We start from the raw sequence: 10,852 nt of genomic DNA on the forward strand, positions 1-10,852 counted from the left end.
GTCAGAGCTCTTGCCTGCCACCAACTCTCAGAGTGACCTGGGTCAGTTGCTTCTCTTGTATTCACCCAATTTCCCCACCTGTAAAGTTAGGGGACCAAGCTGCACGGACCTCTATTTCTGACAGTCTGGACAAGTGAAGGCAGCCTTGCATTCCTTTGAGAAGACTTCAGAACTAGGCTCTAAGACTTCCCCTAAGAGATGTGTGATGTCTGGTGAGTATTGCCTCTGACCTCCCCTATTGTGAGTATACCCAGCTGTGAGGGACAGGTTGGACATGGAGAACTTTTGTGCTGAAAAGATGTCAGGTGACTTGTTAGATGTGTAACAAAGTATGCAGTGGAAATAGACATTAGCATGGCCTTTTCTTTCTTTTCCTTTAAAACTGGGGAAAATGGCTATTTTGAAAGAGTTATGTTAGGGGCAGACTAAATGTCTGTTTTGAAAGAGACCACTCAGCACTCCCATTGGTGGTGTAGGAAGAGAAAGACCTGCTCTCTCTGGACTGAGGGTGTTGTGTGCCATGGAGAATCCTGGGGATTGGGTCAAGTGATTGAGGACAGCCAGATGGAGGATGCCACAAGAGGACACTATCCTTGGAGAATATCTGGGAATCAGGAGAAGCCAGCATTACTAGGGACTCTACAGAAGGGTGGAGCCTGGGAGCTCTCCAAGGAGATGCATGGAACAGGAGTGGAGGAGAGATCCTGTTCATGGAATAAAGGGCCAGTGGTCTTCAGGTGAGGGGCCCTGCACCAGGGCTCTGTCAGGGCTCAGCCCAGCTACCAGCAGAGAGATGCCCTCACAAGGACATTGGGCAGAAGGGGCAGCACTGCTGTGACCGAGGATGAGTGAGGAGGCTTCCTAGAAGCTTGTCTCAGGCCTGGCTCCAGAGCCCACAAAAGATAGCACTCTGATGTTTATAGGGAGCAGCCCTTCAGAGAGAACAGATTCCCTGCATTGAGAGGACAAGGGCTGGGGTAGAACAGGAAGTGATCCTTCCTTTACAACTAGAGGGCTGCAAGACTGGAGACATGAGGCCTGCTCCTCATAGCGCTTGCTCTGTAGCACACAGAGATAATTCACAGAATAGGGCAAAGAGCTGATTATGAGAGCAAAATGTACAGGACTAGTGCCTCTGGGATATTCACAGAACTGCTGCTGTGATTACAATCATTGCTAGTGATCCATCATGGGAACATTTTCAAGAACTGTGGCCCAATTTACATGGATCCTTCTATTGACTTCTGCTTGGTAACTAGGGTACCATTGTCCAGGCCCGTCCTTTATGTTTGTGGGGCCCAGGCCAAGAGTGCAAAAGGAGGCCTACCTACTTAAACATTATAAATTCAGCTAACAACCAAATGTCATAGCCATGTGAATTATTTAATATTGCAAAATGCTCCTTAGCCACCATACATATTCAACTACTGTGAATGCAGCAGTAATTAATGACAGCACCTGGAAGCACACACTGGAACACAAAGAGAAGCAAGAAGGTGGATGCTCAGCACTACTGGAAAATTATATTCTGTTATGCAAGAATCTATTGTATTTATGCTCTCTGAGAGGAAGGATTGGGTAAGTCCATAGTCTTTCTTGATCTAAGCACACTGCCTGCCTCCTGTGCCTCACCTTCACAGCCATCAGCAATCACCTTTGTTTTGAGGCTACAGAGCAAAAGGTTTGTAACTGGTTTTATTGGGCTCTCAATGGTGCTCATCAAGGTGGTGGATGTTTAGGTTTTGTGTTTGTAGTGTGTGGGGCACTTGAAAGCATGAAGTCCCTTCGTTGGGTCAGCATTATTTTATTTTGGACCTTAGGTACAGAGATTTTAGTTCATCAAACTCCTTATTTCATGATACAACATAACTTTTGGTGTATCCAAGGGCCTCTTAACACTGCATGTGAAATTCAGGGTTAGTTTTTCAGAGAACTATCAAATTAGGCTATATGATGGTTTGCATCTATTTAGAGAAATCCAACTTAAAATTAGTTTAAGATAGATTCAGTTTAACTCTTAGATTTTTTTTTTATCAAAACAAGTTTCAGGTTTTTTCTTTAATATCAAATAATAAGTGATTGAGGATCAGAAGAATCAATACCTTTGGATGTAGATAAGTGTTTATAGAGGTAGGTATCTAGGTCCCCATAGGGAGAATATAGGGAACTAAGGAAAAGATGCCAGACTTGTGGGTTGGGCTGCCTATGTGTGAGGAGCCTGTGGTGCAGCTCATCCTGCATCCCCATCACTGGCTTATCCATTGTGGCTATCCTGGCAGTCAGCCAGTTCTTGTCTCTCTGGCCAGCACTCTCAGGCCTTCCAATCCCCGTATTTCCTGCCCCCAGCTGTCCATTCAGCCATTGTGGCTGGCACTATTTGAGCCTTGACAAGGTTTCTGGTGTCTCCTCAAACCGCCCTAGGGACCTGCCTGTGCTTTGCATGCTCTCCTTCCCAATCTCATCTCTACTGTCTTTCCTAGAGGCCAAGGCTCTGCTTGTGGAAACTCTCCCTTGGCTGTCAATCGCAGTAGTGGAGAATGTCCCTGTGAGTGAGAGCACTACCACAAGCTGGACTTGGGTGGCAGCTATGGGGGTGTGAGCCCACCTTCCCTTCAGAAGGGAACCAGTTGATAGGAGCTTCCAGTTGCAGTGCCCTCAGGATCTGTGTCTGTGTTAGAGCCATGGCCACACTCTCCCAGGCAGCAACAACCAATGACAGTGTCCAATAGGGGCATTAGGGCCTGACAATTTCTGCCCAATGCAGGACTCCTTTAATAGCCAATCTTTGTTCTAGAGCTCTCAGTTGGACTAGCCAAGATTTTCTTGGGGCTGAACAGCTCTGAGGCTCTTCCTATTTCATTCTCCTTCTACCCATCTCCTTTCAGAAGTGCACTGTGGTCTGAAGGCTCTCCCTGCCAACTCCCGCTCATTCCCGCCATCCTCCTTCATAATCATCTCCCCAAGTAATCTCTTGCACTGCTAACTCCATATTGCCATCTGCTTCCTGAAGGACCTAAACTGACATAACTTGTGAGAAAGTCTGTGTTAAGAAAAACTCTATGTGGCTTTTCAGCTGTTGTCAGGGAGGGTGAAAAATTGTTTGGGGGTAGGGTGAGCCAACAGTGGCCTTCCCAGAGCCACTTGCCTAAAAGAGCATGGCTTGAACAAAAAGTGAAATGGAGGAAATGTATGGACCCCTTGGTTTCTGTGCTTTCCTGGATCTAGCCTCTTTTCTGTACAGAGTATAGGAAGTTTGGGATCCAGGTCTGGTGCTCACCTCCTTCCTTTGCCATCCTCCCCACCACCTGCAAGAGCTTTCAACAGGTAGGATGCAACAGGGAAGAAACTGGCATTGAGGCCCTTTTTTCATTTGGCCAACTTTCCTACATATAAATTTATATCTGTTGTTAATTACTTGTGCAAATATCTCTTAAATGCCTGTCTTCCTCTCTAGAATGTAAGTTCTGTGAGCAAAGGGACCCTGTCTATCCCATTTTCAGTATTGATTTCCTAAAACCAAAAACAGTGTCTGAAACATAACAGCTACTCAGTAATATTGGTTAATGAATACATGAGTGAATGAATAGAGGGTGGATCATATTCTTGTGCTTCCAGCAGCTAAAAAAACAAAGCAAGAAATAAAAGGTGTCTCAACATTTAGTATTCTAGCCAAAAATTAGACCTCCAATGGCTACCTTTCTAATGGATATGGTCCCTGTGGTGTATCTACTCACTCCTTCACTCCATCACTGAGCAATCCCTCTCTCCCAAATAGTGGTCCCAGTGCTGGAGATGCCATTTCTATATTCCAGGTGCTTTTTAAAAAATTCCTTTTAGGAGGCCTATTTCCCCACCCCCTGTATCCAGAGTTTCCCAGTATGTTAAAGCCTCTGTGTTGGCCAGTATGTTTAGGGTGCCCTGCAATTGCTCCCAACTCAGGAAAGCCTGTGAGATGACATTCCAAAGAGTACTCCTCCCATCTTCTTTCATTTAAATAATTACAAATCTCTTCCTCCTGAAAGAAGTTCCCTGTAGGGCAAAGTCCTTCGGAAGGTGATCAAGCCTGGCTTCGCTGATGTGCACTCAGACTTTAAGAGCCATCCTCTATCAATTATCTCAGGCACTGGACACACTAGCAAGTAATTATTTGTCTATACCAAAGGGAAGAACAATAGCCACACTCAAGAGCTGAGTTTGACTGATGATTCACTGGCTTTCACAGAGTGGAGGAGGGAGGACTCTTACCAAGGACCAAAGGAGAGACAATGGGTTGGAAAGGCAGTAAGTCCCAATGGCTGGTTGTTGATGAGCAGTGGCTTCTTTAAAAAATAAGTCAGCTCACTCTTACAGAGTATATTAGATGTGCTCACAGAGGAGGCTGGGCTCTGGATAAAGTCCTGTGTTCCTTTCCTCCTTGGTCACCTCAGGACACTAAGCCAATTAAAAGGCAAGTTGCCATACCAGGGACAAGTCCTTTCAGCAAAAGAGTCTCTTTCTACCCCAGTCACTCACTTGTTCTGTCTTCTAGAAAACATATTATATAGAAGGAAATATTTCCAAGATCAAGGTGGCAAAGAGTAGGTTTACTCAACCATTTATTCCTTCAGCAAACTTTCATGACATATGAACCATGTGCTTGGAATAATTCTAAGAGTTGAGGATGTGTCGATGAACAAAACAGACAAGATCCCTGCTCTCACAGAGCTTTTGCTTTAATGGAGAGGAAAGACTATAAACAAGCTGCAAATCAATAAGAAAGACAATTTCCAATAGTAATAAGTTCCAGGAAGACAATGAAAGAGATGATGTGATACAGAGGGTGGGTTCTCTTTGGGTAGGGATGTGTGTTGGGGATAGGGTTGCTAATTTGGATTAGTGGTCAGGAAAGAACTCACCAAGGATTTACCATTTGAGCTAATACGTGAATAACCCCAAGAAATGAGCCTAAAGGTAGAGCTTTCTGGGTAGATAGAAGAACAAGAGCCAAGGTCCTAAGATGGGATGAGCTAGGTGTGTTTGAGGAATCAAAAGAAAGTTCAAGTGGCTGAAATGTAATATACTGAAGGAAGAGGTAGAGGTCAGAGAAGTAGGCTATGTGGTGAAAATAACCAGTCTGCCACACTAACGAAAACTTGAGCAGTCTGTGCCCATTTCTATCTCTGGGCACCTGACACTAAGTGTGTGTTGGTGCAGGGATCACGGATTGGTCATAGGATGTGGGACCTGAGCTGACTTCAGTCACTTCCACAGTCACACATATACCCAGGCGTATCCACAATCCCTCATTCCCACCAAACTTCTGGATGGCCTCTTCCTTATTTAACTCTTATCTTGGCCAAATCAACAGAGGTGGCTTTGCACACTCAGCATTCCAAACCAACTACAGAATTCTTATTTAAACAATTCGCGTTTTATGAGAGGGAAGTGTTCAGTTCTCAGTGCTTTCTGGTGCTTTCTCTGACTTCCGCATTAATTCTGTTGCTATGCAGCATTGGGCTACAGATCAAATCCAATTCAAAGTATTAGCACCAGGGCGCCTGGGTGGCTCAGATGGTTAAGGATCTCAGAGTCCTGGGATCGAGTCCCGCATCAGGCTCCCTGCTCAGCGGGGAGCCTGCTTCTCCCTCTGCCTCTCTCTCTCTCTTATGAATAAATAAATAAAATCTTAAAAAAAAAAAAAACAAACAAACCCAAAGTATTAGCACCAGAGCTTCTCACTGATCAAGCCAGGGCTCTGCAGAGTTTAACAGCACCTCCACTCACTTTCCCTAGTGATTGTTCCGACTCCTAATTTCTGTTGGCTATTAGAGTCAGAAGAGTCATTTGAGATTCACACTTCCCACCCAGTGAAGGAATCTCAGCACCATCCTTTTCGGGCATTCATCCACCCTTGACTGGATTGTTCCTCTAATGGAGGGTTCACCTCCATCTGAAGCAGTTGGTCCCTTTGTTGGGCAACTTTAGTTACTCGAAAGTTCATCTACCTATTGAGTGGAAATTTATCTTCTGGTAACATTTATGTAGGGGATATTGGAAGAGAGTTATCCTGTAATCTTAGAATCTTCTCATCTCAGAATTACATAACCAATTCCTCACCTCTCTCCCTAATGAAGTTTCTAGATTGTTCTAAGTTCTCAGATCTACTTGTATCAGTTAGGACTCTTTGGTAACAAATGACTGCAAATTCACATCAAATTGATTTAAGCTGAGAAGATAATTTGTTGGCTCATGTAACTGAAAAATCCAAGAAAAGCTCTAGGACTGTCTTGGTCTAGCATCTGTTTTCTCCCTGTCTAGACCACAGGCTCAGCTTTCCTTTGTCTTGGGGTCATCCTAGTGCTCCAAGGGGTAGCCCTTGGAACTCCAGGTTCACAGCAGTTTACAAGTGATGCCCTGGTCGGCTGGTCCTGATCACATTCCCATTGGAAACACAGGGGATATGGGTCTGCGGTACTAGAACAAATGTACTTGAGAATGAGGAGAGGTGTTCCCCCAGAAGGGAAGTGCAGTACAGCTACCTAGAGAAAAAAATGAATAGATGCCTGGGGGCAGAACAATAGCACTCCAACTGAACCACAGATTTAAAAGTAACCAATATGTCCCACTTTATCTGCTTCGGGTACAATTAAGATCATATCTCTTTTTGCAGTATTCTAGTTAAAGACCTCAAGCCTCCAATCTTAACTCATCTTTTCTCTCCTCCTGGGGTCTACCCTTCCAGGACAAACAGAGAAGTGTCCCAGTTTTTAATTTGTGTTTACTTGTGTGTCATCCTGCCTCATGGTGGGAGTGGAACTCAGACCTATCCCAGGCACTGGAAATCAAGCATCACAGCTGATGCCTCTGAGGTCCCTAGAGACTTCTGTTCTGCTGCCGCTATGGCCCCTACTACAGAGGGTGTCACCCTACTGGTCACAGGTGGAAATCTGGGGCCACTGGGACTGAGTCTCCTATTCAGGTGCTGCTTGGGCAGAGGCAGGGGGTCCTCAGGTTGGGAAGGAGGCTGACTTCCTACGCCACTCCCTTCCCATGCCCTGGACCATAGGCTCAGCCAACAGGGTCCTCAACAAAGTATGGCCTGGGTTCCAAGCATGTACATACACAGTTTTTAATGTTTGAGGGCTTTTGAAGATGGAGAAGAATTAGTACTCCTATACTTCGTTTAATGGGTCATTTATCAATGTTCCAAATTTCTCAAATGACTAACATTCCATCAACTTTAAATGTTCTATATTTCTCTACATATCCACACAACACTTACACAATTATAAGTCAAAACTCATTGACTCACAAATTAAATTTCTCCAGTCATTTTCCCACTGATGACTTAATTTTCTGAACATTTATCATATTCTAAATTGTATTCTAAAACAAATCCATTATATCAGACTTTCTTAAATGCTTCAAATACTTTAAGAAGTAAAAGCACTCCAAATATTGCAGTCATTATAAAACTGATTATTAGACTTTATTAAAACCATTTATAAAAGTGCTAGTACCTGGATTTATTTATTATTTCTATTCTTATCCTCATTTTTACTTTTATTCTAATATTTCTTGGAAGCTCTCTTCCTAAGGTTTCTAGTGAAGAAAATAAAAATCACCAATGTTCCTAGCTTTCTCTTTGTAGACTGCTTGAGACAAAGGATGCTTCTAACAAATTTAGCTTTAAACACATGAAGTCTGATTTATTTCACAATGTTAATATAGGTTACACCTAGGGAGTGGCAGCGGGAGAAAAAAATAGGGGAAACTTTAATTTTTCCTGTATATACTTGTGTATTGTTGGAGTATTTTTTTATCAAGCATTTACTACCTTTGTGATGATAAATACAGTTTTAAGAGCTCTGAATAATAAAAACTAAACCACCCATGGTAAGCACTTTTAATACTTTTTCTACTCTCTTCTAGTCTTTTTTTTTTTCCTCTGAAGCATCTCTATTTCTTTTTGCAAAATAAGAACCACAACCCATATTTATTTATTTTTCCTCATGTCACAAGCACTTTCTCATGTTATCAAATATTCTCGGGAAACATGGGGCCTATAACAGCTGCATGATACTCTATCATGGGGACGCACCACAATTCACTGAGTCATTTTCCTACGGTTGGCAAAGAATTGCTTCAAGTCTGGGAAGTATGCGAAAGATCATTTCATTTGAGTTTCTTATTTTCCAGCTGAGAAAGCTGCATTCCCTGAAGCTAGCAATTTGTCCAAGCGTGGCCAGCTGGTCAGAGGCTTGGCTGGGACCGGGCCCTCCCAGACCCTGGCCTCCGCTCTTGCTGGCGTCACACGCTGCCTCCTGGGCCTCTGCAAGGCACTTTTTGGAACCTAACTGTAGGGCACTGCCTACATTCTTTCTAAATTACATTTTGTAATTTGGGGCCCATTATTCCTGCCTGTCGAGATAATTTTTTATCTTCTGTCATATAACCATTAGCTAATGGGGGACACTGTAGCCAACATCAGAAATTGTGGCTTTCCTCTATCATGGTGTGCTTCCTAGGTCATCTCTGTGCCCATGAAGGGGGAAATACTGTCATAACTTTTATCAGATAATTCCAATAGTCACCAGCAATTATAGGGAAGGGTGTTAATTAGCATACTTTGGTCCATGTTTCTCAGGGATCCCTTGGGTTCTGACATCCTGGGATCAGCATTCCAGCAGATGCCTGGGCTCTGCCCAAGGGCCAGTGCTCACAGGATGGAAGAGGGATAATTATTGGGTGCGGAAAACAAGGAGAGAAGGGAACTAACATTGGTGACCAACTCTGGACCCAGCTCTGAGTACTGGGGTGTGGATGACAGAAACATTATGGGAGGGTGAGCCTGGAGGATGAGATTGTGATCGTTTTGGAGGAAAGTAGGTGGATTAGGGGTATTTCCCTTTTTCTCAAAGTGTCTCATCCTGAGGTTGTGTCACTAAACTCTGCATGGAGGAATTCATGGTAGAGGAGATCATTCTTGGAGGGCTGGGGCTTATTCTGCTTTTTCCTTTACATTTTATGAGACACATTCTATCCAATTTTTACGAATGCGTCTTTGACATCAGTGTCTGCCATCACAAGAATCACTTTTTGAGTCATGTAATATGGATTCTTCCAGAATGCCATGTTCACTCTCACCTAAGTTATTTGAGAGACAGCCCCTTCAAAATCTGTCTTTGGAAATGTTGTGGCTTGGGTTAACATTTTTCATGTATTGCCTTTCAGAAAATACTCAATTCAAACAAATGCGATTGGCAGGCACCACAGGATGTGATGGTTTCTATTTATGGTTAATGTTAATCCATTGACCATATGGTAGTTTAAATTTCTGGTACAAATTCCTTTTGCATGGTGTTATAGCTCATTCCTGGACTGCTATAACTGTGTAATTTATTAATATGAAAAATGGACTTTGAAATGTAATAGTCCAGAGCTAATATGGAGAGCTGCAAGGGAATTTAGTGTGCTTAGGGAAGAGCTGTTTCCATGGAAACTAATTCCTTTGAGTGAAGTCCCGGGTCCCCAGGCTGCAGGGTGGTTGTGCGCCTGGATGATGCAACCTGAGTCCTAGGCTCAGCTCTGACATGAATCTCCAGGTGCTACAGGCAAGTCCCAATCTCTTTGTAACTTAACCTTCTCATCTGTGACTTGAAGAAGTCAAACTAGCTCAGTGTTTACTAGACCTTGGAATATTAGTGATCACTTATATATTTATTTAAAGTTTTTATTTTGGAATAATTTTAGATCCACTGAGAAGTTGCAAAGATAATACAGAGAGTTGCCATATACCTTTTACCCAGCTCTGATGTTAACCCCTTACATAACCACAGCACATGTGTCCAAACTAGGAAATGGAGATTGGTATAATACTATGCACTAAGCTACAGACTTTCTTTGGATTTCCCTCATTTTTCCACTAATATCCTTTTTCTGTTCCAGGTATCCAATCCAAGATACGACACTGCATTTAGTTTTCATGTCTCCTTAGACTCCTCCAATCTGTGACCATTTCCTCAGTCTTTGTTGATCATGACCTTGTCACTTTTAAACAATACTGGCCGCATATATTGTAGAATGTCTCCAGTAGTAATATTTTTAAAAAAGCAAAACAAAATAGGAAGATTAGGATTGGAAAAATTACACAAGTAAAGTGTATGAATGAGGTCTGTGTGTTGTGAGTGACAGAAAACTCACCCTGAATTGTCCTGTCAAACAGGGAATTGGCTCATGAACTAAGAAGGCCAAGGGCATATGTGGCTTCAAAATGACATTTATATCCGGTTTCACATGTCTCTTGGCTTGGTTCTTCTCTCCTCTGAATATTCAGGTCGTTCTCAGATACGCACTCACCACACAGTTAGTTACAAGATGGCTTCCAGCAGCCCACACAGCTAGATCTATCCAGAGTGTGTGTGTGTGTGTGTGTGTGTGTGTGTGATACTCACCTCTGCTCCACGCTCACAACTAAGCTCTCAGAGGTTAGATTCTACCATCTGCCCATCCTGGAACCAGTGGGAAAAGATAATCACTTTCTGCTTCTGATGTGAGGATGTGTTGCCCAGAGTTGTGGCCACCATCTTGAGACTATGAAGGGAGTAAGCTGACAGCTGAGGAAGACACAAGAGCCTTAAAGATGGAAAAGAACCTGGGTTCTGGATGATATCATTTAGTTGTGGAATTAATCAGCCCTGGATCTGGGTTGGTTACATGAAATAATAAATTCCCTTGTTGCTTAGGCTTCTGCTAGTTCCGTTCCATTTTACTTGCAACCCAAAGCATCCTAAATGATACAATGAAATTGCAGATTTCTTTGTTGGATACGGGATATTACCTGGATACAGGTTTGCTTGTTGGGCTTCACTAT

Source organism: Leptonychotes weddellii, chromosome 1 (assembly GCF_054177405.1).
Source record: "Leptonychotes weddellii isolate Sample4059 chromosome 1, ASM5417740v2, whole genome shotgun sequence".
Classification (NCBI taxonomy): domain Eukaryota; kingdom Metazoa; phylum Chordata; class Mammalia; order Carnivora; family Phocidae; genus Leptonychotes; species Leptonychotes weddellii.